The 23,590-nt window shown below is 42.2% G+C and overlaps 1 non-coding gene across 1 annotated transcript; it reads left to right on the top strand.

Annotated features, from left to right (window-relative positions):
• Window positions 1-17,121: 17,121 nt before the first annotated feature.
• trnae-cuc lies at window positions 17,122-17,193 on the top strand. Its single transcript has one exon. It is a non-coding gene; the product is annotated as a tRNA-Glu (tRNA).
• The last annotated feature ends 6,397 nt before the right edge of the window (window positions 17,194-23,590 follow it).

The raw sequence follows: 23,590 nt of genomic DNA, 5'->3' as shown, positions 1-23,590 counted from the left end.
GCTGTTTAGTGACGGAGCAGCTTTCACGCCAGTACTGCAACACCCCGGGAAAAACTGACACTGTATACAAAGAAAGGAATAACGTCATGCATTTCATTTGCCGAATTTACAAGAGGGGAGCAATAATACATTTTTGTCCTGTGTTTAATCATGCGCACTCGGCAGCAGCATGTTCTCCAGCTGGGAACGTCGCCATGAGCGATGCATCGTTTATGACTGTAAAGTCAGGGCACATCTGGAATGTGAACACGGCCGTTGTACATCATAATTATGTGCTACTCACAGCACCATTACTGTAACAATCAATCAACTGTATAGAAAATGTTTCAGCTCATAACGTGAAGTAACACGGCTTTAACGTGAAGCTAGCTTGCTAACTAGCTTACCGAGACGAGTCTTCATCATCCACAGAGACACAACGTTACGCGGCTCCTCTTCAGATGCTCCGGTGTTTCCAGGAAAGCTCAGCTTTGCTGCAGTTCACGACATTTCTGGCTGTGTGAAGAGTGAAATGCTGGTTTTAGGTGGTGAAGGTGTTACTGCAGCTCTGATGTTGTTTTAGAAACTTAGAAACGGCCCGATGACGTCATGAATGAATCTAATAATCAATGTTTGTCGACTACGTCAATTATTGTTGCACCCCTAACTCAGATGCACTGTGTCGTCTGTCGTAAGTTCCCGGCAAAAGCAGACACGAGTTGGTCTTTTTACACAGTCACCGACAACTTTCAAAAACAATCCCTGATCAGTCATGCTAATAGCAGACAGCACCTTGTCTGCATGACAGCTAAGCAGGGCTGAAAATCCATCTACCGGGCCCTTGACCGTGCTGGTCAGGAAGTTAAATGCCGATGCCCATCGTGTAATTGCGCGACTTATAACAACGTCATATTGCGTAACTAAGCCGTTTACCTCGTTCCCCCGTGCTATTGAACTTAAGCAGATGAATGGTGTGGACCTGGGAAGTCAGTATCATACTGATGTGGCGTGTCACAGGCAAGTAACGTTACCTAGCTACATCTATTTTTTAGTACGGTCAGATAATGGTTGAAAATGTTTAGCTAGTTTTGCTAGATGTTATGTTATAGTGAACGTTTTCTGTGTGTGGGACTGGGACTTTTGGATGTGTGTATATGTATATATACATATTCACACACACGTTCAAAAGTCCCAGTCTTTAAGCTATCTTCACCACTGTTTGTTTTGATAGTGAATGTTATGACATTCTAAAACTGTTAAACGATTAGTTTGACAATTCTAATATTTTATGTTTTCTTTTGCGATTTAATAATGCCAATAAAGTCTGAATGAATTTGATTTTTATTATAGGTGTACTGACTAAGTCCTAACATAGTCTAGTAACTGGTTGCTAATACAGCGGATTAAGTTTAGACGTGTGCCCGTGCAGCGTCTTAAATATCAAACGGGGACTTATTATTATATTATATTAACTAGCAAGTTATTTTCCTCCATATCTCATACAGTGGCATTATCTTTGCTCATAATACATGTAACCAACACCGTCGTGCCTTGCTCACCCCCAGGCTAGACGCTAGCACAGTCAAAAACTGTTTGCTTCCCAAATCAGCAACACCTGTGTCTGGGTTTCCTCTACGTAAATAACCCACACCTCCATGACTCGAGATCAGCTGAACTGCAAAGCACATACAGCCCCCTAGTGGCACAAGACAAGAATTACATAAAATACAGAATGAAAATGGCTCATACACTCCAGCCCCTAATTGCGTCTGCCAGAGCAATTACACCAAATTCAAAAGAGCCATAAATACCAGAAATATGGCCCAAGGGAACCAATTACTCTTTAGCTTCATTAAGCAAGCATATTTTAGTTATGGGTCGTTCAATGATGTTTGTCTTGGTCTTCAAACGAACCACACGTACCAGACCTCTTTTATCAGGGAAGGTTTCCAGGACTCTTCCTAGCATCCATGACCCACGTGGTGCTGTAGAGTTCGCCACCATGACCAGGTCTCCAGGAACAAAACTCCTCTTCTCCTGGTTCCACTTTTGACGCTCCTGTAAAAGTGGTACTCACGGATCCACCTCTTCCAAAAGAGATCCGAAATGTACTGGGTTTGTTTCCACCTTCTCCTTGCGTAAACATCCCTTTTATTGAACAATCCAGGTGGAAGAACTGGTTTTCCTTTGAGGAGTAACAGATGGTTAGGCATCAATGCCTCAGTCTTGTGATGGGGCGATCATTAAGCATAGCTTCAGCCTCACAGAGCACGGTATGGAACCCTTCATCATCCAAGTTTTGCTGACGGAGCACAGAGCACAAGATCTTCCTGATTATCCGTATCATGCGCTCCCATGCACCACCATGATGTGACCCAGCTGGAGGATTAAAGCTCCACTTGACTCCCCTTTTGGACAAGGCTCTTTCAATGCGGTCATGATTCAAAGAGGCTAAGGCTTCTTGCAACTCCCTTTCTGCACCCACAAAGTTGGTGCCATTGTCAGATCTCAAGTGCGAGACTTGTCCTCTTCGACAGATGAACCTTCGCAACGCGTTGATGCATGAGTCTGTGTCAAGAGAATAGGCCACTTCCAGGTGCACAGCCCTGCTTGTCATGCAAGTGAATACTACTCCATATCTTTTCACGATGCTACGCCCCCTTTTTACATCAACTGGCCCAAAGTAATCTACGCCAACGTTAGTGAACGGCGGTAGATCAGGAATCACTCTCTCTTCTGGCAGTTCTGCCATTTTTTGCTCACCAGGTTTTCCACTATAGAGCTTGCAAATAAGGCATCTTGATATAATCTTCCTCACTGCAGTAGGTCCATTTGTGATCCAATATTTTCTCCTTGTAGCAGAAAGAACATGATTTCTGCCTCCATGTCCAAGCTGTAAATGGACATGACGGAGGATAAGATCAGTGATCTGTTGGTCCTTTGACAGAATGAGGGGGTTTTAATGTCCTCAGGGATTGCTGCCCTTTTCAGCCATCCCCCAACTCGTAGAAGTCCTCCTTCTAGAACCGGATCCAATTTGAGGAGGCTGTACTTCTTGGCACTTGTGACTTGCCAGAGGTTAGTGCAGCAAACTCAGTGGGAAATCTCTCTTGCTGGCAAAAAGCGATTATGGAGATCTTGGCCTCCAAGAGATCTTCCAGCGTTACCTTCTGATTCCCAAGCAATTTTGAGAAAGCTTGCATCTCTTTTTGCACATCCAACCTTGCTGTTGCAATAGCATTGATGTTTGCATGCTCCAACTTTTTTCTTTTTTCTTTCAGTTTGAGCAGAGTTCCTTTCAGCTTAATGAGCTACGCCACTGCAACTTTAAATTTTTGCCAATCAGAGAAATGGGTCATCAAATGCGATGTGGCATTTGTGTCGACAAGTATTGCATTGACCGTCAGACCTTTTTTACTTCTGGGTCTTCTGCAGTAACACTTGTATCTACCGGAAATGTTGGCCACTTTTCTTCAGGTTGCTGTAGAAATTCCGGGCCTTCTATCCATCTTTGCTTCACAAGATCTCTCTGCCTTCAATCCACGTGAAGCGTAGTCAGCAGGGTTCAGGGATGTGGGAACGTATCTCCACTGCTCAATTTCCGAGTTGACCCTGATGGTGGTTACTCTATTTGCTACAAAGGTTTGAAATCTTCAGTCCTCATTCTTTATATACTTAAGAACTGATGTGCTGTCGGTCCAAAAGCAGGTCTTCTTTAGTGGAAACTGAAGCTCCGATTGAAGCATCTTGTCCACTTGTACTGCAACAACGGCAGCAGTAAGCTCTAGACGGGGAATGGTGATAGTCTTCAAGGGGGCCACTCGGGCTTTGCCAAATAAGAATGTAACATGAACCCTCTCATCCATGTTCTGCATCCTCAGGTAAGTAGCCGTACCATAGCCGCTCTCGCTCGCGTCGGCGAAGTGATGCAACTGGGCACTGACAATCCTCCCAAATCCTGCAGGCTTCACACATCGGTGGATCCGGAAATATGCCACTTTCTCAAGATCTATCAGCCATTTATTCCACTTCTGCTGGAAAGCTGGAGGTATTGGATCATCCCAGTCACACTTTGCCCTGCATAACCCCTGCAACAGCAGCTTGGCCGGGAGTATTAGAAGTGCCAGAAACCCCAATGGATCGTAGACGGAACCAATGATGGATAGCATGTCTCGCTTGGTTGCTGGCTTCTGCTTGATTTTCAGCTTGAATTTAAAAGTATCCATCTCGATACACCACTGCAAACCCAAAGCTCTGTCCAATGGCAGCTTATCCCTATCCAGATCAAGTTCATGCAGGTTCTTAGACTTAAGATCCTCTGGGAGGCCTTGAAGCACTTCTCGACTATTACTAATCCATTTAGTGAGGGTAAACCCTCCTCTGTCGCAAATGGTTATAAGGTTCTTAACCATGGTGACTGCATCCTGTTCAGAGGGCAGACTCTTTAATAGATCATCCATATAGAAGTTTCGATTGATCTCCAACGAAGGTTAAAATGAAGGGCAACTGGACTTGGTTGAAGCTACTGGAAGACGTTTCGTCCCTTATCCAAAGGACTTCTTCAGTTCTGACTGACTGGCAGGGAAACTCAGCTATTTAACCTCAGTGGGGTCGTTATCCCGGGTCATCGATACCGCTGGTTCGTTAGTGTTCCTTGTTGCTGTGACGACAGTCGTTACAGTCGTTAAGACTACCTGTGGCCAAGACTGAACGACCATCGTTGGTATCTTCACCTGAGGCCAATAGGTTACGTTTGTTGAGTTTCCTGGGAAGTGATGAAAGGACAGCATTGTAAGTGGGGGATAAGTGGTGGCGTAGACCCCCTCCCCTGTTCAATGACGGCTTCTCAACCCTGGTGTAGATGGCTTCCTTGACACCTCTTTCAAACCATCCATCTTCTCTGTCTAAAATGTGCACCTGGTGGTCCTCAAACGAGTGTCCTCTGTCCTTCAGATGTAAGTAGACAGCAGAGTCTTGACCTGAGGAGTTGGCCCTTCTGTGTTGAGCCATGCGTTTGTGTAGTGGTTGTTTAGTCTCCCAATATACAGGTCTGTGCATTCCTCACTGCATTGGACTGCATACACTAGATTGCTTTTCTTGTGTTTGGGTGTGCGGTCTTTGGGGTGTACCAGCATCTGTCTTAGTGTGTTCTTGGGTTTAAAAAACACAGGGATGTTATGTTTGTTAAAAATCCTCCTGAGTTTCTCTGATACTCCAGACACGTATGGAATCACAATGTTGTTGCGTTTGACCTTCTTTTCCTCCTCCCCTGTAGTTTTGTTCTTCTTGGATTTTGTGGCTGTTTCACAAAGGTCCATTTAGGGTATCCACAGGCTGTAAGTGCCCCCTTCAGGTGGTTCTGTTCCTTCTCTCTGGCTTGGGCGCTTGTGGTATGTTTCCGCTCTGTGGTGCAGTGTTCTCATGACCCCTAGCTTGTGCTCCAGTGGGTGGTGTGAATCGAAGAGTAGGTATTGGTCTGTGTGTGTGGGTTTTCTGTAAACACCAATCTGCAGGCTCCTGTCCTCTTCAATGTGTACAGCGCAGTCCAGGAATTTCGATTGATCGTTTCAATTACTTCTGTTGGAAAGTTAGCCTGATTATCTTCAGCGGTTTTTCCAAGCGCAAAGCAGGCGACACTAGGTGATGAAACCGCTCCAAATAAATGAACAGTCATGCGATGCTCTACAAGACCTTGTTCCAGGTTACCATGAGGCCACCATAAGAATCTTAAGTAGTCCCGGTGTTTCTCTGCCACCTTAACCTGGTGGAACATAGCCTTTATGTCCGCCATTACGGCCACCTGTTCCTGTCTGAACCTCATAAGAACTCCAACTAATGAGTTGGTGAGGTTTGGTCCTTGTAAGAGTTGACTGTTGAGCGAGGTCCCTTTGTACTCTGCTCCACAGTCAAACACCACTCGTAGCTTTCTTTTCCGTGGATGATACACACCGTGGTGTGGGATATACCACACCTTCCCTGTTGGCGTTTCCAACTGATGCTGTGGCACTTCTTCAGCATAGCCATTGCTAATAACATCAGCAAGAAAGTTGTTGTACTCTTCATGAAAGCTTGCGTCTTTCTGAAGTCTCCTTTTTAAACCACGAACACGTTGCACGGCAACACCAAAGTTGTTCGGCATCGAAACATCTTTCCCTTTGAAAGGCATTTGAAACGTGTAATGGCCGTTTTTAAACTGAGCAGAGCTTTCTATTATCTCCACAAACTTCCTTTCTTCCCTTGACATTTCTTCCTGTTCTGCAGAAGCTTGCTCATTGAAGTCATAGTTGTACTGGCTGGTTAACAGTTCTTCAATTCTATCAAGGGCAATTCTGTTGGCATGAACTAAAGAGTGGTCACTTCCACAGTCGCTACTTCCTTGTAACGGACCATTTATTACCCATCCCAATAGGGTTCTGATTGCATAGGGTCCTTCACCTTCACGACTGTTAATCACCTCCCAAGGCTCCATCAACTTGGAGGCGTTTGTGCCAATTAATAGGTCAACATCAGCATTTATATGAGGAATCTTTACCTCCTTTAAATAAGGCCATTTTCTCAGCTCCCTTTCGCTGATTATATTGGCTGTAGAAACAGGCATCCCTTTCAGGGTACACACTTTGGAAAGTGGATAGTAGCACTCACCAGAAACTCCTGAAATTTCCAGACCATCCACAACGGAGCTATCTACTGCGTTATGATGGCCCAAAGTGCGGATATGAATCTTGCATTTACGCCCTTCCATGTTTAACCTGTCAATGAGCTTCCTGGTGCAGAAAGTTCCTGTACTCCCTGGGTCCAGAAAAGCATAGGTTTCAATAACCTTGTTTCCCTTTAAACACTTCACTTTAACAGGCAAGATGGAAAGAATTCCATTGCAGTGGCCAGCCCCTGTAAGACAACAAGCGGAGGATGTTGTACAGCTGTCGGAAGTATTTGACTGCTCAGCAATTTTGTGCTCACCATTCTTCTGATCCTTTTGAGTAATCCTTTCCTTCTCTCCTATGTGCAAAACACTGGGGTGCGTTCGATTGCACTTATTGCAAATGATACGCCTATCACAATTCTTACTCAAGTGTCCTGTGCACAAGCAACTGAAACACAATCCTTTCTCCTTTAGACAGTCCAGTTTCTCTCTGTGTGTCTTTTTTCCCAGTTTAAAACATTTTTCCAAAACATGATTACCAGCAGCACAATACAGGCAGGAAATAGAATCATTCTTGGTAAAGGATGTCACTTCTTTCTGAGCCTTTTCCTTCTTGTAACTATCTGGTTTGCTGTATCCATCCTCAATGACTACCTGTGTTGCAAAGCTGTTTCTTCCCAACAGAGGTTTTACCTGGAACTTGTTTGCTTTTATAGCTCCCTTGATAACAGGTAAAGTATCCTGTATGTCGCAAAGACTGGATCTGAAGTGATTCTAACCTGGCGCTCGTGAACTCCACAATGTCTGAGAATCGTGCTCTTCGCCCAGTTTTCTCCAGTATCTCACATGCCCTTGTTCTCCACTTGTCTGAGTTTATACGGAAGCCTTTGACTCAGAATCTTTATGTTTGCTGGCATGTTAAGTTCCTCCAAGTACTGAAGATCCTTCATAGCATTGGAACACTCACGAAGGAAGAGTCCATAAGCTTTAAGCGCTTTAGGGTCCTCAGCTTTGACACTTGGCCATCCCATAACCTTCTACATATAAGCTTCTGTTATCTTAAACTCATTTCCAAAGTGCTCCTTAAGCAATTTTTTAGCAACAGCGAATCCTTCATCTGCAGTCATATGAAGGCAGCTGCGCACAATATCCCTTGGCTGCCCCCTAGTAAATTGCTCAAGATAATATAAACAGTCTCCTTTACAGATGGTCTTTGCCTCCACGCAGTATTCAAATGCCTTCATAAATGTATTGAACCTTAAAGGATCTCCATCATAAATTGGAATTTCTTGGCGTGGAAGCAGTTGTAAGAGCCGTTATGTCGTTCTGTTGTTGCAGCAAATTATACAGACCTGCTGTCTGATGTTGGCCTTGCAGGGGTTGAAAGCTTTGATTGACAGTTGGCTTTGGCCAGATAGAAGACTTAACAAATGGTGAAACATTGCTTTGAGGTGGTAGAGATGCAGGTCGCTGTGAGGTCAGAGGTATAAATACTGAGGCCTGTAGATTGAGAGCGGTGGGCGGGAGATTAGGTCTAGCCCCTTTCCTAATATAGGAAGCCATTCCATCAGATTGCCTTGAATGGACGCTGCTACCGACCTGTAGCACTGATAGTTTAGCAGAAGTGGCGGCTATCTCAATGTCTGCTCCTTCTTTCTCCTCAAAATGAGCTCCTGCTCCTCCAATTCATGCTTATCCTTTAAAGCAGCAGCTCGAGCGAAGAGCGCGGCCTGTTCCGCCCTCACCATGTGTCTGGCTGAAGAAGTGGAGGATCTACTACTAGAGGATCCGCTACTTGAGCCACGGTGCCTTGACTGCACGTTTGAAATGCTGTCTTGAGGTTGAATCTGATCCTCCTCTTCCTCATCCTTTCCACCAGCAGTTCCTTTTGGTTTGCTGGCATCAATCTCATTTCCATTTTCAGGATTGACGTCAACAGTTTGAGTTTCAACTTGAACTGTCAAATCATCATCCATTTTAGCAACTGAACAAGCTTTAGTGTCATACAACCATTGATTTGTACCCATAAAAACATTATCACATCATTGAAACTCAACATTTTAGCTTGGTACCATATTTCATGTTTGTTTGCCTCCTCAGCAGGCAATAAACCCAATAAAGATGTATGTACCTGCTGTATTTCATCACACAACTTATTGAACGTGTCAAACTCATTTTCAACCTCACTAATATGCTCTTTATCGCTCATCAATTTAGTAATAGAATTTTTCACGTTCAACAGTTTACTAAATTTAGACTTTCTTTCCTTTTAAAGTACTTATTTTTCCCAACAAAGCTTTGGGTGTTAATTTAACCACACGTTTTTCAGTTACAGATTGTACCCCTTCACCCACACAAAGTTCAGTCTCAGGGCCAAGCTGGCCTTTTTCCTTTTCGGCCATAATGACCACACAAAACGAATTGTCTTATTAATCCATAATCCCGCAAAAATAGTTTGTGTTGCACAACACCTCGTCTAAACATTCAAAGTTATTGTAGACGGTTACAAGTTGTTACCAAGAAGTTGGTTTTACGTGAATGTGTGCACACAATTTTACCATGGCCATTCATAATATCAGCGCTGATCACCACGTACCCCAATAGAGCGTTGGCCGGCTTGATGAATGGTATCCCGACGTGATGATGCTGGTATTCCGGAGACCCTTTAGCTCGCCCCGGTGCAGCTCCTTTCAACAATCGGCAACTCCAAACATTTGCCCACCTCACATCTGGGATTTTCCAAACGAACACCGTTAAATCCACAATATAACAGGTCATCCTCACGATGAACGATTATCCAAATTGAAGCAGTTTTTGACCTTAAATGTACTGACTAAGTCCTAACATAGTCTAGTAACTGGTTGCTAATACAGCGGATTAAGTTTAGACGTGTGCCCGTGCAGCGTCTTAAATATCAAACGGGGACTTCGGTAATGTTACTATTAACTAGCAAGTTTATTTTCCTCCATATCTCATACAGTGGCATTATCTTTGCTCGTAATACATGTAACCAACACCGTCGTGTAGGGCTGGGCAATATGGCCTAAAAATAAAATCTCTGATTTTATTTTTTTTTCAATTTACGATTTTTCCGATTTCCCCCCCTACTTAAGGAAAGCAATAAGTACAAACGACAGACTACTTACAGCAAATTTTGCTTTTATTTAATCAAAAGCAAGACAAATGTAACCCCCATTTCTGGGATGAAGTAGCACCATTTTCTAAAGCATTAACAATATATTAAAATCTGAGGAAAACTAGACAGTGACATTTTTCATTGTGTCTAGCCCAAACAATGCAACAACATACAGGGATACATGACATGAACATGCACATCTTACTCTTAGCAGAATTAAATTTTTCAAACCAAAAACAAAAATATTCTCTTTTATTGCACTTTGCATAGAATTTTAAATAACAACCTAAAGAGGCAACACCTCTGTCTTGGGTAAAATAGTAATGTAAACAAAAATTTAGCAGAGTACAAAATGTGCAAAATAAATTACACATCAACTCCAACTGATAAAGTGCAAACTTTGCTTTAAAAAAATATACCGTGCCATTTGTGTCCCTGAAAGTATGAACAGAAAAGAAAAATCACATTTTGACTGAGGTGCAGAACATGAGATATGTGCTTAAGTTGCTGTCAATAACATTTAAACATTTTTGGCAAGGAAAATCAGCCTGTCCACTGCCTCTGGCTTGAGGCAAGCTCTGCTGCATGTGACAACTCCTCCCCCACACTGAAAAGCCTCTCAGATGGGGCACTTGTTGCAGGAATACTGAGGTATTTCTTGGCCAGGTGACTGAGCCTTGAGAAGTTGAATTCGTTGCTCTTCCACCACTGCAGCGGATCGGTGTCAGGGTCTGCCTCTGGCAAGAGCAGATAGGTTGCCAGTTCAGTCTCTATTTTAGCTTCTTCCGACTGGTCAGAGGTTGGCAAAACAACACTCTTCTTGAAGAAGGTTGCTAAGGTCTTTTTCCTCTTGGGGTCTGGCTGAGGCCTTGCCTCTTCCTGGTCCACCTGCACAACTGGACCAGGCTGTGGTGTGCTTTTTCAGTGGGGAAAGACAGAAGTTCACTGACAGCTCTTTTTTTTACTTGCTCCACCTTGTCTGGGTCGATGTAGGATGTCCAGAACCTTGGATCCATCAGAGAGGCCATGTCCAAGAGCTCATCCTTGACAGGATCACTGTATTTCTCAACAAGGTATCCCAGTATCTTCCTTTTTATTGTTTTGGTAAGCTCCGTGTCGTTGTCCTCAGGCAGCAAAAGACTGGTTTTGAACAGATGGATAACAGGCTTGATGTATGAGACACTGACATACATTTCCCTGATAGCGCATCCGTAAAGTCTTGGAGTCCTTTAACCGCCTTTTTTACTGACTCCAAAACCTCGATGTCTTGCCAAGATGGCACAAGATGGCGGCTTTTAACATCAGACCCCAGGACACGGGCTATAGCCTTCTCCTGTTCCAGGAATCGCTCGATCATCTTTTGGCGGGAGCCCCATCTGGTAGGCGATTCTGTTGTTAGCTGATGAGGGGGAAGGCCAAGCTCTGACTGAGCTACACCCAGCTCTCTTCTTTTCTTCCAGCTGTAGGAAAAAGCAGCGACTATTTTCTTGCAAACTCCAATTGCACGATCTATGCGGGGATCCTTAACACCATTCTCTGTTTGATAACGAATAAACACAAAGACATACATCACTATTGGGGACTTTAATAAATATCAGTCTACATCCATCTAAAAATTATTTATTTTCTTCTGTATTTCAAAACTTTGTCATTCCAAAACTCAGACACTGCAGATACACAAATAGAATTTTGTTTACTATAGGCATATGTGCAGATGTGGAGAAATTTGAATCCATTTTTTTAAAATAATCTATTCTACTGTCTTTATGAATCAAATACAGATCAAATGGACATGTCATATTGAAACATCTTTTTTTTTTTTTTGCTAGGCAGGCCTAATTAAAATATATATATTAATAAATCACGTACAGCACTTAAACTTTTTAAACGGTGGATGAACCGCAGTCAAGTAGTCAGACACTCGTCTTTCGTAGTTGAGTAGATGTTGGGTTGGCTGACTGAAAAAAAAAAAAGAAAAAAAAGAAGAAACAACTCCTCTATTACTGCATGGCAGCAACTGTGTCCAGCGGGACTCACAGCAATCTAACCAAAACTTATCCATGCTGGACCCTCCTCTATTAGATTTTTTGCTTGTGTTGTTCTCCTAGGTGTAAGTCGCTTTGGAAAAAACATCTGCTAAATGACAGTAGTAGTAGTAGTAGTATTACGAAAAGACGAGCGTCATCTAGCTTGACTGCGGTTTGGATGAGGATAATATATTATAATATAATAATATAATAGATAATATATATGTGCTCTGTCAAAATTGAATATTTTATTTTACTTATTGTTAGACTTACCAATAGCGTTGTGTAGTTTGTGTCCAAAGCACTGGAGGTTTGGCCATCCGTTCACTCGCAGGGCTTTAATCATATTGGTGCCGCTGTCAGTTGTCATGCAGCATAGACGATTCTCAGACAGGTTCCAGCAGTCGAGAGCGTCTCTCAGTCCCTTGGCAACAAGTTCACCGGTGTGGTCCTCGGGAAAGTATGACGTTTGGAGGGAAATACTCCGCAAATCCCACCCATTGTTAATGAAATGCACCGTTAAACTCATATAAGGTTGCATAGTCCGACTGGACCACATGTCGGTTGTTGCCGAATAAAAGGACAGCTCCCCCAGTTCTCTGCTGACTTTCTCTCGTGTAATGTTGTACAGCTTGGGGAAGGCGACTTCACTGAAGTACTTGCGTCTGGGTAGCTCATATCTGGGGTCTAACGTTTTAATCAAATTAATAAACCCCGTCTTTTCCACGGTATATATGGGTACCATGTCTTTGGCTATATGCAAAGCGACCGCTTCGGTGATTGTTCTCCACCGTGCCCCTTTCCTGTCATATGCGGTGCCTTGTGCAAAGGATTCGGCTACAGTTAGCTGTTTTTTAGCTAAGGTTTGTTGGTCAGTGCGGCTTTGTTCATCGCGGAGAGACTGGCATTTTTCATATTCGGCTGGATGTCTCTGTTTCAGGTGTTGGAATAGGTTTGTGGTGCTGCTGCCTTTCACTGCATAGGCTTTAGGCAAATGTTGCAGCGTGGTGTCTGTTGTTCCACATCTGTCGCAGCAAACCCATACCAGTTCCAAACAACAGATGACTTTATTCCTTTCTTGGGAACAAACTTCCCGCTCTCACCGGTAGCCATTTTGTCGCTTGCTGTTGCTGTTTAGTGTATGATGTTGTCGCTATGGGAAACGAACACTACGGAAACCCCGGGGAGCCAAAAATGTGCTATTACACAAAAACTCGATTTACTTATTTTTAAATCGCCCGCAACAAAAAATTCGAATTAATTCATTCAGTCGATTTTTCGCCCAGGCCTACCGTCGTGCCTTGCTCACCCCCAGGCTAGACGCTAGCACAGTCAAAAACTGTTTGCTTCCCAAATCAGCAACACCTGTGTCTGGGTTTCCTCTACGTAAATAACCCACACCTCCATGACTCGAGATCAGCTGAACTGCAAAGCACATACAGCCCCCTAGTGGCACAAGACAAGAATTACATAAAATATACAGAATGAAAATGACTCATACAATAGGTTTGCTATGGTTATCTTCCAAGATCCCTGGGGGCCCTTCTTGGAGGACCTGAGGAGAGCAAAAGTCATAAGTGTGTTGGCAGATGCTGGCACTGATTCAAGTGTCCGTGACCTTGAGGGGGTCTATGTTCGGATGCTTAAAGACGGGAGCCCAAATAATATTTTCAGATGGAGCCCCAGTGATGGTTGGGAAACGTGGGGGGGTCTCCACTCTCCTCCGTGTTACTCCATGAATTACATTTAAAAAATGAAATAAAAATTATGTGCCAACCAGAAATGTTTTATTGCCTTTTCATTCAGGTGACTGAGCTCTTCAGAGACCTGTATAAGCAATATTATTACTCGCCAAAAGCTTGGAGGGAGCTTAAAGCACTCAGCGAAGTCCTCCATAAGAAGGTGTGGACGCTGACAAACCTGGGGGAACAAGGTGGCTCCCACATGTGGAAAGAGCTCTTGGAGCGCTTCTCAAGGACTAGTTTTGAGCTGGTCAGTAGTTGTTGTGTTTTTTTTTTATAGTTTGTAAGGAGTTAGTAGAGCTAATTATAGGCCCTTCAGGCCTTTGAGACTTCAGCGCTGATGCTTACGAGCATGCACACTGCACGAGCGAGGATTCAGCGCCATGAAGAGAATCAAAACAGATTGGAGGAGCAGCTTGTCTGTAAAAATGCTATGGAAGCTATTATATATTAGCATTCAGGGACCAGAGGTTGCACAGTTTCAGCCAGATAGAGTTGTGCAGAGATGGCTGTCTGCGAGAGAGCACGTCATGTTTGAGTCTGTTTTGTGTTAAAATGAATTGTTTTGTTTACTATTACTTTTTAAATTTTTAATAATTTAAAACTGATTACATTTTGTTTAGTTTTTTTTTATATCCAGGGTGTGTTTAATAAACAATTAAACATGTTAACAGAATAACATAACTTATAAAGTCTTTGGTTTTGTAACACTGATAATTAATTTTTGAAGGGAAGGCCAGTAAAAATTGTCTTCGGGCCAGTAAGTTTCAAACCCCACTGGCCCGGTGGGGCCAGTTGCAAAAAAGTTTAACATTGAGCCCTGTTCACTCTTCTCTCCTTCCTCCGCCATCGTATCTGCTAACGGCACAGAGTCTCCACTAATCAATCTGTGCGTAGCTGACGTTTCCTGGGGCTTCGTCTGATTGGCGAATAGCATGAATGCACCGACAATGTCTTTAGGGCTACACGTGATAGGTCAAATGTTGACAATGCGGAGTGTAAATGCTTGGCGCATGTAATAAACTTTTTTCCTTATTTATCATTTCAGACAGTCTTTTGCGATGCGCATGTTCATTGCGCATGTTCATATCGCGACGACAATGAAAATAAGATGTATCGTTCAGCTCAGCTCTATGTACTGCTATATACACAAAAATGCAATAACATGGTTTGCAAACACTTTAAACAAATAAGGTGCTTTTTACCAGCAGTATTCCCTTTACACTGTAGCAATAAAATATTTCTTGTAAATTTCAACTTAAACGTTAATGTAATCAAATCAAATATAAAACCAAAGCTATTTGCCACTGCCAGGGCATTACCTTTTCAGTCCAGTGACACGATCATAACATCATAACAGGCACCTTCTGAGTAACATATATAAATCTGTTTTCTTGGGGGTTTTTTCTGAACAGGTGTCAGTAGAAACATTTTCTTTTATCAGGGAGCAGCAGAAACAGTCTATGTTCAGTAGCAAGTGTCCCTTTTTGAGTGAGGTGAAGTGGTCCAGGGCTCTATGCTAACTTTCCCAAGGAGCACAAGTTCTCCTAAATGAAAAAAATAGGAGCACACAAAGAAATTTAGGTGTAACAGAGTTTTACAAACTATTTATTATACAGATATTTATACTACGTGTGTGCTCCTTCTTGTGTTCAACTATGGTATGGTATGAAAAAACTGGAGGACTGGAAGTGAAGACCCTTGTATCTGTACACCTCAGCCTTAATATTTTGTTAAAGCTTTTAAAAATATTGAAACAGATGTTTTGAAAATTTGAGACATTGAAAACAGCTTTTAAAATACTGATCAGTCATCACAAAATACTTTACTGTGATTGGTGCTTGTGTAGTTTTTGAACCAGGGACGGATTCACAATACACCTAATCTAAACAAGACTACTATACAGTTTTACAATAACTTTAGTAAATCAGAAAAAGGGGAACGTATCACTCAGGAGGAGCCTAGAAGGAGCACATACTGGCAGACTGCGTGTAGTGGAAATCTGCATCTTTCCACTGCAGAGGTTCTTTCTACAACATAGAGGAAAAAGTAGTTTTAATTAGTGTATTGTAGATAAAAAGTTCAATTTTAATCTAATAGTATTCTGTTAGTATGTTAATATATAAATTATTTAATTTTACTATATGTAGGCTATTGTCATTTTATGTAATAGTTTCCTATGTAGCCCACAATTAGTGTAAAATTAATTCCAGTTGGGGAAAAAACAGCTGTTTCATGTTTTCATTCATAAAATCCTTGCTCAAGTTCAACAATTGAAAGTTTACTGGAGCATGTCAAACCATTTTTATGTCCCGCCCCATCCAGGCTGTGATTGGTCAGTTGACGAAAAGTGAAATTGACGAACACATCGATTTTATGAAAAGATGAACATGTTTCAACAGAAGGTACCTGATACACCTTGTAGCCAGCTAGCCAAACCCACAACTTCCTTATCTTCTCCCTACTGTCTTCTGTCTCGCCACTCCAGCTGCTGACATCGCTGTCTTTGTTTTTGTAATGAGCTACTCAAGCAGCCACCGAGCGACCCGCCCACTCTCGGCGCTCCGGTGGCTCGCAAGTATCAGTTTTTTTAGGGGCATATGCGAGGAAAATTAATTAACGTTCATAAGACCGCCATCTTCCCCAATACTAATCAGCATGCAGTGTGTAGCTATCCACTTCGCTATGGCATTTGATCGCTTGTCTTGCTTTTGTTATCTACTTCTCCCTCACACTGCATCCAACGTATTATGTGTTGTATTATATGTTTGGGATGGGTGATTTGCAGGCTAATCAACATCCCACCCCTCCTGTGACCCATGGATTTGATGTGTATTCAGAGCAAGTGAGCAACAGACTTTCACAATAATAATAAACAACATGTAATAAAATAATTGTCAGCATTAATTAATTAATGTGTTAACGCATCACCCAGCCTTAATGTTAACCCAGCCTGCGTTAACGCGCGATAAAATAATTCTCGCCGTTAATTAATCCGTTAACGCGTTACCCAGGCCTAATTTTTACGTAAAGATTATGACTTGTATTTTTATGTAAAAATTTTGTTTCAGTAAAGAGTTTAAACTCAGAATTTCGATTTTTTTAAGCCAAAGTTCTGAGAAAAAAGTAAGAATTCTGACATCTTATGTAAAAATTTGATTTCAGTACTCAGAAGTAAAGGATAATTTGCAAGTCAGTACTTCTTAAGGGCTTGTCTTGAGAGCCACAAACAAAACTGTGATCATGCTGAATGCGTCATTTAAAAGTAAATTCATGAAAACATACACTACCACTGCCAAAGGAATATGACTGCGCAGCTAGTCTATTTTTGACAGAAGCCACGTCACGCTGCATAGAGCAGATGGAACTGGCCAGAAAGTCAGACACAGAAATGGCACAGAGAATCCAGTAAATTCAATTCAACCAGGTCTGTTTATCTTTCTGTGATCAGCAGAGATGTGTGTTTGTGTTCCCTCTACTGTTTCTATGACTTCCTTAGATATAGATGACACTTTTATGACCAAAACATGCATTCCTGCACAAGCTGGTGGAACATGCTGGTGTACTATGTGAAATCACAGGCATTAGCCAGGTTCCCTGGTGGTCTAGTGGTTAGGATTCGGCGCTCTCACCGCCGCGGCCCGGGTTCGATTCCCGGTCAGGGAACATAAGCATTATGTTTGTTGTCTTACAGTGAGTCCATGAGTCCAAGTGATTGCTGATCAGCTGCTTGATGAGATAAGATATTACATTATTCATCCCCCGTAGGGGAAATTTAGGTTAACTTAGCAGCATAAGGAATATAAAAGAACAGATGCAGTATTGTAGATTAATTAACACACTATACAATCAAGAATAATTATTTACAACCAGATAAAGGTCTCAGATATAATCAGGCACAAATCTGTCAGTTTGGTGCTGTGGTGTTGTAGAACCTGATGGCTGACGGCACAAATGAGCCTCCAAGGGGCTTTGAGGCTCGGGGCTGGATGAGTCTGTGGCTGAAGGAGCTCCTGAGCTGCCTCAGCTCAGCATAGAGAGGATGAGAGGGCTTGTCCATTATGGTTTTCAGCTTCCCTCTCATCCTCCTCTCAGTCACTGCCTCCACACTGTCCAGTTCCATCCCCACCACCAAGCTGGCCTTCTTCACCAGCTTGCGCACCTAACCTCCCCAGCACACCACAGCGAAGAAGATGACAGACTGGTAGAACATCCGCAGCAGCCTGGTGCACACATTGAAGGACCTGAGCCTCCTCAGGAAGAACAGCCTTCTCTGTCCTTTCCTGTAGAGGGCCTCGGTGTTGTCTGTCCAGTCCAGTTTGTTTTTGAGGTGCACCCCCAGGAACTTATAGGTGTCCACCATCTCTACCCCATCACCCCTTATCACAACAGGGGTGTGGGGCCTCTTGCTGCATCTGTAAGTAAGTCCACCACCTGCTCCTTGGTTTTTCTTGTGTTGAGCTGGAGGTGGTTGCTGTCACACCATTCGATGAAGCTCTCATTCAGGTCTCTGTACTCCTGCTCGCTGTCATCAGTGATATAGCTGACGATGGAGGAGTCTTCTGAGAACTTCTGGAGGTGGCTCGTCCCAAGAGTCAAAGCAAAAGTCAGAAGTGTAGAGTGTGAAGAGAAACGGTGACAGTACAGTTCCTTGGGGTGTGCCAGTGTTGCTCAACACGACCTCTGAGGTAGTCAGTGATCCAGGCCACCAGGTCCTGGTCCACCTGCATCACAGAGAGCTTCTCAGCTAGCCAGAGAGTGCTGTGTGGCTTCTCCAGGTGGGTGTAAGCTCTGTGAAGCAGGTAGATGATGGCGTCATCCACGCTAATGTCAGCCTGGTACGCAAACTGAAAATTTCCGGCCGAGGAGGCCTCCCCTGAGACAGGCTGAGACAGGCTGTCTCCTAACAGCAGGCTTGTACGTTGGAGTCAGCAGTACCAGATAGTGGTCAGATTTGCCCAGAGGGGGAAGTGCAGTGCCTCTTTAACATTGGCATACAGCAGATCCAGGGTCTTGTCTCCTCTGGTGTTACAGGTAACGTACTGTTTGAAGTTGGTCAGTGTCCTTGAGATTTTGGCGTGGTTAAGATCTCCGTTAATGATAAGGAGAGCGTTCGGATGCTGTGTCTGCTGGTCGGCTACAATGGAGCGGATGACGCAGTGTTTCCCACAAGATTTTGTGAGACTATGGTGGGTGGACATGGACCCTCTAGGGTGGTCTGGGGTATTGCCCCCCCGAAAGAAAATGTGTGCCTTTTAAAGTTAAGTGCATTAATTTGGTGCACTTTAAAAGCAAAAGAACTTTGCACTTTTGTTAACAATTGTGTGCCCTAGTAAACAATTTGATCATAAACACACTGCAAAGATATAAATGGTGATGAAACAGCAAAAAAGTCAACTAATTTCTTTAATGTTTTTCCAGCAACCCTAAATTACGGCTGGGCAATGAAACAATAATGATAATTATCGCAATATAATTTTCCTCAATAACAATATAATAAATGTTCAACATATCGTCAATAAATATTTGCTTTAATTTATTTGAATCACAAACAAATTAATTTTTCTATTAAAATATTTATTTTGTTGAAAAAAGAAGCCTGAAAAAAGATTCACTAATCATATTTGGTGTAAATAAAAGTAAAAATAGTTTTGAATGTTCTAACTCAGACTTCTGAAGTGATCCACTGTTTGGCATCAAGTGTTTGTCACATTCTGACCATAAAGAAAAGTTTAACCACATAATTAACCATCTGGCTTCTTAAACTTTCAGTCAGGAGCAAAAATCTGCCTTTAAACTTGAAAGAAATAATGATTTGACACATATTGTGATAATTATCGTTATCGAATGATATGAAATGTTTTTATCGTGATAACATTTTTGGCTATATCGCCCAGCCCTACCCTACCCTGATTTATTAATAAGTGATTTCATTGAAAAACTACATATAGCCCCTTGTTGTGTGGCTCAGTCCGAGCCACTTTGTTTCCCATTTACAGAGCCAGGGCTTGGTACAGCACTTGCACAAGTAGGATAATTGCATATTGGACAAAGCATTGTAGGCTAGTCAATGTCATACATGCTGTATTGACTTTAATCACCACCACTCAGCTTTTATGTATTTTTACACAAATGCTGTCAAATACTATATACCCTGGGAAATGTCAGAAAGTTATGAGGAAAAAACAACCCAAGACTTTTTATTAAAATAAGGTAGAGAATTAAGTACAACTAAAATCGTGATATAAAAAATTACCTGCTATAAATAGAAGGTGCAAAGGTACAAAGTTGTTTATTAGTCAATATACAGCACAAGGCTGCATAATGAAATGAAATTTGTAGTTCCTTCATGCTACACAAACATATAATTAAGTGTAGGCCCATATTAAAATATGGTAAAATATAAAATAAAATAAAACAATATATACAGTTATTTATATACATATAGGCCTACAAATACATCCAGAACATTCCACAGTGCATGTTTTGAATTTGCATCTGGGGTGAATGTAAGCAACCAGATGATAATATGAAAGTTTCAACCCACCACAGTTAAACAGTCATCCTGTGGGAAACACTGTCATGGTAAAATTTTTGGCCATATTGCCCAGACCTAATTATTAGTACTGTATATGTCAGCCATGATAAGAAGCAAGGATGTTAGAAAGGGACAGAGTAAAAGTTTTAAATTATAATAATTTCAGAGAAAGATAATTTGAGTGTCAAGTCAAGGCATTAAATAATATCATCAGGTAGGCCTACCTGACGACTACAAGAAAAATAAAGTTCTTGACAGCGTATTATACAGTGAACTCTCAATACAAAACTCACAGTTCAACCATCAATTAATGACACCTTAACTCAGTTCAAGTCTCCACATGAATCCAGATCTCAACAAAAACCTCCTTTTTCTGAATCCCAGCAAGCAAACTGAAGAAATACTCAGTTAAAGGTTCAATACATAAGTTGGCCCCATCATCAAAATCTACGCAACATACCTGAAATGAACCTGTTAAGGTGGCAGTGAAAAGATTCCAGGTCTGTGGAGCCTCTGGCACAGTGGTACCTGTTCAGGATGATGCACCCCCCTTGGTGGTTGTGGTGCCGATCTCTGTGTATAGCTGCACACCTGGCACATCTTGGATGCACCTTATGTGACATTTCTACACATGCCAGATTCTGCTCCATCTCACCAGCCACCCAACTTAAGGGTTTTTCCTGGCTCAGAATGGGCCTTTGACTTAGCGCGACAGTAAGCATGATCAGTATGCGTACAGTAAAGGCAGGAAGTTACTTTATGACCAAAATCTATAAAAACAAAATATACACAGTAGCTCTGCTTTAATCTTGAGAAGCTGCAGAGCTGCAGTCTCCATTCATTAAACTTACACTGTAAATTTCCAGCTAAACTGAAGCTTTTTGAAGACCCATTTCTCTCTCTCTCTCTCTCGCCTGCCTTCAGTTTTACTTGCATGCCGTGCTGCCGATAACTTCATGCACGTCCTTGTGGGTCTATTTCAAGTAGCCGCGTCTTTAAAAACAATGTAATATTCTTTGTGTGGTTCATCAACGGTGATAAATTATCCGAAAGTCTCGCGAGGTGCGAACAACTCGGCACAACACTGGTGAAGCTGGGGCTCCGTCTCTTCCGCAAGTGTTCCTCTTCTGCCACTGATCACTCACTGCACACAAACACGCTAAGCCTACACATGCGCACTGACGACCCAGGGTTAGGTTACAATTTAGGATTTATTTACGCATTTTAAAAACATTTATTGAAAGTTTTATTCCTTTTACATGTTTATTTACAGCATTGTATGTTGAAATGTATATTGTAGTTCTATGTAAAATCAGACGTTGAGCACCCCCATATCGCCAAAATGGCATGATCCTTGTTTCACTGCGAAGCTTCGACTGTCAATCTCACAGTCGAAGCTGGCTCCGCCCATCGAAGCATCGTGACTTCAACTATGCCGGGTCAGCCCTAGAGTATTCATTAGAATTTCAGATAATGGTATAATAATATAATAATAATAATAATCCTTATTTGTAGAGCACTTTTCAAAAACAAGTTACAAAGTGCTTTAACAAGTGTAAAGAATAATACAAAAAAGATAAGAGCATGAAAATTTAATATAAAATTAGTAAAATACAATAAAATAAAAGGGATAAAATAAAGTCAAATAAGATCGGGAAAAGCTCTCCTATAAAAGTATGTTTTAAGAAGGGACTTAAAAGAGTTCACCGACTCAGCCGACCTGATTTCCTCGGGCAGGCTGTTCCAGAGCCTCGGGGCCCTGACAGAAAACGCTCTGTCCCCTTTAGTTTTCAGTCGAGACTCTGGAACAGACAACAGACCTCTGCCCGAGGATCTCAAGGTGCGTGCTGGTGCGTACGGGACTAAAAGGTCAGAAATATAACAAGGCGAGAGGCCATGAAGAGCTTTAAAAGTGATCAATAGAATTTTAAAGTCAATTCTAAAACATACTGGGAGCCAGTGTAATGAAGCTAAAATAGGAATAATGTGGTCATATTTCTTTGTTCTGGTTAAAAGCCTGGCAGCTGAGTTCTGGACAGTCTGGAGTCGATCAATAGATTTTTGGGTTAAACAGGTGAAAAGGCTGTTGCAATAATCCAGGCGTGATGAGATGAAGGCGTGTAAAATGGTCTCGGTGTCCTTAAAAGTTAACATAGATCAAATTTTAGCTATATTTCTAAGTTGATAAAAACATGATTGAACAAGCTTTGTGGTGTGCTGCTCGAAATTTAAATTACTATCAAACCAAACACCAAGGTTCTTTGCCACAGGCTTAATGTGATTTACTAGGGAACCAGCAGATGGCAGTATTTGGCAGTATTTTGCCATCTGCTGAGACCCGATGACCAGGATTTCTGTTTTGTCTGAGTTCAGCTGGAGGAAATTATTTGACATCCATTTTTTAACTTCACAAAGGCAGTTGTTAAGTGAACTCAGCATTCCAGGGTCTGTGGATCTGACGGGCAAGTATATTTCTGTGTCATCAGCATAAATATGAAAAGAAATGCCATGTTTATGGATAATATGTCCAAGGGGAAGCAGATACAAGGAAAACAAAATGGGTCCTAAGACCGACCCCTGAGGCACACCATATTTAACTGGACAGAATGAAGAGACATAGTTGTTTACAGACACGCAAAACTTCCTATTTGACAGGTAGGATGAAAACCATTCTAGAGCAGTACCAGAGATCCCCACCCAGTGCCTCAGTCTGTCTAACATGATGATATAGGCTACTATAGCTTACTATTAGTAGCCTAATATTAATTCCAGATGGATAAAACAGCAGTTTAATTTTGTCATTAAGTTTGTTTTCAGTTACTAAATTATTGTGCAAGAAAAATGCTCTACATGGTGGTCAGTCTCTGATTTGTTTATGCAAAGTACTAAATGTCAATAATAAAAACCTTGCATACAGAACGAGTCAACATTTCTAAAGTTTGATGTAGTGCATCAGCCTTTTTTTAATGCCCCGCCTACACCAGGCTGTGATTGGTCGGTTCACGAAAAGTGACAAGCAGCTAACGCACATGGCTGCATGAAAGGCACCCGATCTCCCTGCAGAGATTAGCAAGGCAGGAGATAACAGGAACAGGAGTGGGCAGAAATGAGGACACGGGCTGGTACACCAAAGAGTAAAATGTAAAAGTGACAGTACCGGTGAATACCAGCACACTTAGAGCATAAACTGCTTTTATATTGTGAGAAATAACAGGAAGTCATCGCTCCCAGTAGCGCGAGCTTCGTAGTGGAGCGTTCAGGCGCAGTCAAACCAACGCAGCAGCTGGTTTATTAATCCTGCTTCAGCTGCATGTGTTACAAAAATAAAAAAACAGCGCTGCGGATGACAGGAGAGGTGACTGCTGGAAGACAAAACATCTTCTGCTTGCTCAAAAGCTGTTTGATAAATGGCTATTAAAACACATTAGGAGAATATTTGAAACGCTTCTTCAATTCTGATCATTTTGGCGCTGGTGATTTTCCTTGGGCTCTTGCTAAAACCTCTTTGGGCGGCAAAAATTTCTC

This window comes from Micropterus salmoides, unplaced genomic scaffold (assembly GCF_014851395.1).
Source record: "Micropterus salmoides isolate LMB-PRFRI ecotype aquatic unplaced genomic scaffold, ASM1485139v1 Ms_hic_scaffold_2, whole genome shotgun sequence".
NCBI classification, from domain to species: Eukaryota; Metazoa; Chordata; class Actinopteri; order Centrarchiformes; family Centrarchidae; genus Micropterus; species Micropterus salmoides.
This window is presented reverse-complemented; position numbering and strand designations above follow the sequence as displayed.